Source organism: Quercus lobata, chromosome 4, assembly GCF_001633185.2.
Source record: "Quercus lobata isolate SW786 chromosome 4, ValleyOak3.0 Primary Assembly, whole genome shotgun sequence".
In the NCBI taxonomy this organism is placed as follows: domain Eukaryota; kingdom Viridiplantae; phylum Streptophyta; class Magnoliopsida; order Fagales; family Fagaceae; genus Quercus; species Quercus lobata.
The window spans coordinates 1,647,948-1,653,947 of NC_044907.1; positions in this window are offsets into that span (position 1 = coordinate 1,647,948).

The following is a 6,000-nucleotide window of genomic DNA, read 5'->3' on the forward strand; positions in this document are numbered from 1 at the left end:
AAAGATTAGAATGAAGATGGAGGAAAGTGTATACCTTTTATGTATGCCAATGAAAGCCGAATCAATGTCAAAAATTATGCAATCAAGAAGTAGTACAACAAAATTATTTCAAAATAAATATCAGTAGTTCATTTTGATTCTTAAAGCATGAGAGTTTTTCTCAATTTAAATTATTTCAAAATCAATCTAAAACTTTATATATAGAGAAAGTTGTGTGCACAATCAAAATTATCAAGAAATATGAATGAAAAAAAATGCAGCCTTTGACTCTTGTTTGTGGATGTACATTGTGTGGACAAATCACCTAAAATTCTCATGTGTTGTCTGTTCTTTCTTCTTCAATTTCTATTACTCTATCTTAAATTGAAAATTTTTATTTGATTTGATTGTACGGTTTTTGTCCTCTCACACCCATTGATATATAATTCGTATACATATTTATAATTTCATGCATGATATTTACCATTTGTTATTTATTTATTGATGTCCATGTTTAGAGCATGAAAGAAAATGCATATAAACTAGTACAACAAAGTATGTGAAAGAATCAATGCCCTTGTTTTTACACAGTTTCCTATCATGATTATAATGATTAATTAACTTTGTTATTGTAAAATGCAAACTTAATGAGTAACTTTATAATGCATTTCAAGGATGAATATTATGCTAGGGAAACTTTATATAATGCATGAATGCATAGAAAACATATATTCTACGCGCTTTATATTAGTAGTGTGGTGATAAAGGCCTGAGAAAGAGTAGTAGCTAACTAGCTAGCTAACATATAATATATATGCATGGATGACCGGCACCACTGCAGACAGCGGCGCGCATGTAAGGACACAGAGACACGGATGGCTTTTCACTTTAGTACTGATAATAAATTGGAATTTGCTTCTGCTTCCTTCTTTACCATTACCAATCACCTTTATCTTTTTCTCTCCTCGTAATTTGGGTTCTTGTCAGAGAATGTTCTTCTGAATAATTATGCTCATCATCGTAAGAGGATTAGGATCGATATTGATGTATACAATCATGTCCTGCTGATTATATACATAGCTTACTGTCCCCAAGTGAGCCCCACCTCAGTTAATTTCGGCGTTAATTAAGATCTTAAACTTCAACAAATTAAATAATTCTGAAAGAATAAAACTACAGAGCTTATGTGGTAAATTAACAAGGGTAAAAAATAAATAGTAATGTTAATAGTATACTCAAATGATAACTAATAATAGTTTTCGATCTAAATTTTGTTGTAAAATTGTTTTATCCATAGCAATATCAAATTATTACCAATCTTACTACAAACAACTTAAAAACTTGGTGTGAAAATGAATATAATTAGCATCTTTCAACAATATAATAAATAAAATTTTAAAACATTTTTTGATTGGTAACTTCATAATTTGTATACGATCTTCATTTTCAAAAGTTGTTTATGTTATGTGCAATTGAGATGCTCCATTTCTTAAAGCTGATAATGAGAAATGTAAAAAATATTATAAATTTTACTACATAAAACTTACAATTTGATGTGACAATAATTGTTATTGATATATTTCAACTAACTAATAAATAAATGTTTGGATTGTGTTTTTTGGCTATTGGTGATACATTAGTTAGAAATCTTTACACGATATCCTTAGAATCACCACTTTTAATATAGTAGTTGTGACTTGAGAGCATGAAAGGATGGAGGAAAGGGAGGGCAATTTTGGACCATAATCTTTGGTGCAGCTTATGCGGATGAACGTCATGTTTGCTTCAGCGTTTAAAGCTAAAATTTGAAGGAAAATAAGAAAGATATCCTTTATCCCAAAATTAGTTTTTGCACGTTAAAGGGCATTTGGGACTTGGGAAAGGACCTAAGCAAAAAATTTTGAGTCTTTGAGGATTATTTCGCTACAATAAATGGGTTCTTTCCTACAAAATTTTGCTTTTGTATTTCACAAGCCACACACACATCTTTTTTTCATTTTTTTTTCATTTTCATTGGGGTTGGGGGGGAGCTGAGAGAGAGAGATAAAAGGGCAGCTCATAATATGCCTTCTTTTTTCCTCTTTGCCACTTGCAAATTTATCATCTTTACAGGACTATTCCTTTTAAACAAAGTTAATTTACACTTCTTTTACAACAAAAAAAATCACGTAAAATTCTTTGAGAAAGTGAGCCCTTGACCATCTTCAATTCAGATTATATGCTCTAGCGGGCCTTCATGGTCTCAAATGCATTTTATTAGCTAGACTCTCTTTTAAATGTCTAGATCTCAGAAATGGTTGAAATTGAATTAAAAAAATAAAAGTAGAAGAGAAAAAGAAAAAGAAAAAGGGTTTAGGTTTGACATGGAAAGCCAAGAGTGAGGAGAGCAAAATTAGAGTATAGGTCACTAGCTCAATATGGAGAATCACGAATAAAGCCAAAAAGAAGCTCCACCTCGAATGTCAAAGATCAAATGGCTCAGATTCGGTTTTGGCAGCAGTTTTTGAGATCATTTATAGTACAAAATATTTGGATTTAATTCATCAAGAAAATAAAATCACCTAAAAATAAACAAAACATTTGGAGTTACATATCTATGCGGCAAAAACGAAGGTGACCAATCTAGCAATTGCACATGAGATTTTGGAGTTCAAGTCCATCCACTATTAAATCTTCATTTTGAGGCATAGAATGCTTACAAGAACATTAATAAAAAATATGGAAATGCTTGATTGCACAAACAGAATTTTCATCAAAGTAAACTTTGTCAGTATATTTTTATCCTAGTCTCTTTTTTGTTCTCCATAGAAATTAAATGATAATAAATCTGAAGTCCAAGATTATCAGCCGGTTTTGGCCTCCAATTTATCATTGTAATTAAGATATCACATTTTATGTTAAGATATCCTTCAGACCTAGGACAAGAAAAACCAACTTGGGAACAAGTTCCTCTGACATAGCACTCAAGGTGGGGGAAACAAAGACTGACAAAGAGATTGGATTTGTTAGGTAAATTGTAAGAAATTACAGGGAATTAGAATTATAAAAGTCTTTTGCAACAACGAACAACCAGTCAAAACAGATAAGTTGAGGTGCTTGAGTAGTGTTGTGGAGTTAGTTAGCTAGGAAGTTCGAGGTGGAGACATTCATGGGCAGTGGGTGAATAAAAGCATGGGAATTGATTCCACTTTAATTTAAGCTTTCCGCTTTTTATAATGTTACGTCGAGAAAAGAAGCCATTAAAGAAGCTTTAGATGGGGGAATTTATCTATTGCATGATTTCTGAACTGAACATGGGAGAGGGTAGCCTAGCTAGCCTGGCCAGGAAAGGGGAAAAGGAATGGGGTGTGGGGGGGAGAGCCGGGGAGGGGGCGTGACTCATGAGAGTTTTCTTCTTTTACAAGGGGGGGGTGTCTTTTTTACAAAGTGTATGATTTTAGTGAAGGCAACATAGTTATAATTCACCACAATGAAGATGTAAAGCATTTAAAAAGTAACGAAGTGAAAAACCAATAAAAAACATCTTTAAAGGAAAAATAACTCTAAAAATCCAATCTCATTGAAAATTCACTAGAAACAACAGATTTATAAAACCATTGCATAACTAGATTCTCTCTTGTAATCTCATCGCTTGCCTTCCTGCAGTGGTCCCCAAAGCTTTTGAAATCCTTCTATGTGAAAACAAATGACCTTCATCCACAACTTGGAACTCTTGAAATCAACAATGACCCGCTGTTGAAGAATAAACTCGGTGGTTTCAAGGAATCAACAGTTTAGGCTCATGGAGAAACACTCAGAGAAATTCTAAAAGATATCTCATAAGGAAAAAACACTTTCGGAAGAGGGATTTAAAAACTCTATAATTCGCTCAAGGAGGTTTTTCTTTGTCAAGTTATAGATTGACTCAAGTTAATTAATTCAACTATCCAAATTGATTAATTATATCAAATTATATGCAAAATCGTTGAGGCACGAAAAAATCACTAAATAATCTAAAGTGTAGTAGAAATTAAATTTGACACTGTAATTTATTAATTAATGGGGAAAACTTTCACAAGGCAAAAATCTAACCAAGTGATTTTTAGGTTACCACTCTCAAAAATACTAATCAAAATTAACGGATTACAAGTATAAGGAATTTTACCCCAACTTGATCTATCCCAAAGTACTTACCTACAGTGGAATCCTTATGCCAATCTCCAATTGATCTTGATTTTTTAGAGATTTGTTCTCTTTGCACAAATCCCAATATATGACAATTCCTGGCAACTTGAAGCTTGTTGTTGGATGCAAAGTTCTTCAATACATTTGAAGAGAATGAAGCACTTGGTCACCAAACCCTAAGGCACATAAGAACGCAGTAATTTCATAATAAGTATATAGATTCTCTGTGTAAGTCTTTGTGTTTAATGACAGCTATAAAATAATCCTTTTATATCATCTAGTAGTTTAGAGGATGAAATCCTAGATAGCCAAGTCACTATGGGCCGAAAAACAGATTTGGAATTTTTGGATCTAGGAAACTCAATAGATTGAATAGTATCAAGATGTATTGGGATTCATCAAGTCTCAATAGCAGCTTCTATCGAGCTTGTGTCAAGGTTCACAATTTTCAGCTTTTCACACTTGTTTCTTTGTGCAGTATTCATGTCTTCAATAATACCATTTGTCTTGTTTATAAAACATACTTTATGATAATCTAGAATTCACCTAAAACTACTCAAATACAAGTACAATGTATTTTGTCAAAGGATATGCCAACTACTGAAAAATATGACTCTAACAGTCTCTTAGCTTTGGTCTTGTATGGTAGCCTCTCACTCTCTCTCTGTATCTAGAGTTGGTATTTATAAGAAAAAAATAATTAAAAAGTTGGTTCTACAAATCTAGTTTATGGTTCACATGTTCTCAGTTGAGTGAGAAAATCACGAACTTTTTATCCGAAATTCACTTATGCCAAAATGGTTTGGTTCCTGTGTGATTTCGTCAAGGCCATTCCTCTGATACAGTCTAGGCCACCAATGGCACAAAGAAGCAGTATATTATGATCCCCTCCTCCTTCCTCTCCTCTCGTTAAAGTTAACTTTGATGGTGCAGTATTCAAAGAAATTGGAAATGCAAGAATTGGAGTGATTATTCGAGATTCACAAGGTCTGGTGATCGAATCCATGACTAAAAAAAATCTCCCTCCCACATTCTGTAGCAGCTATTGAAGCTTTGGTGGCAATAAAGGCTCTAAGTTTTGCTCAGAAACTTAATTTATCATCTATTATCTTGGAAGGAAGGTGATTTGGAGACTGTCATCAAAGCTCTTAAGAGTGAAGATGAATAGTTCTCCTCCCGTGGTCATCTTATTGCAGAGATGAAGATTTCTTTCATTATTTTAGTCTTTCTCATATTTGTAGATAGGGTAATTCTGTGACTCACAACCTTGCTGGACACACTAAACATGTTAGTGGTCTCCTTGTGTGGATGAAGGATGTTCCTCCATACTTCAATTCTATTCTCTTAGCTAATTTTGGTTAAGAGTTTTTAATAATCTATATATTATATATAATAGCAGAAGCTGAGAAAGTGGATTTCTACAATTAAGGAAGCGGTGACAAATAGGAAAAGTGTCTATCCAAAATTCAGGCATGTTTCACTTTAAAAAGCGATACATTATATTGTTTTCAAAAGCTTAACACTGTTTGGCTGTGATTGTTTATATTAAAAAAATAAATAAAAAAGAACAGTTTAAAAAAAATAAAAAATGTAGAAACTAAAAAAAAAAACCTAGCGATCTCTTCTGCTTAACATTTTCTCTCTAAAAAAAAAAAACCCTGGCGATACTGCAATACAGAGAAAGGGAAAAAGGAAAAAAACCCTATCGATCTCTTCTCTTCAGATTCTGCAATCCAGTGGAGATTCGTACGACCAGACACCGCCATACCCTTCCGAACTTAGACCACCACAACCGACATTCGTCAAAGCTAAATACGATCAAACGTCCCAGAGGTTTTGAGATACGGAGATAGAGAT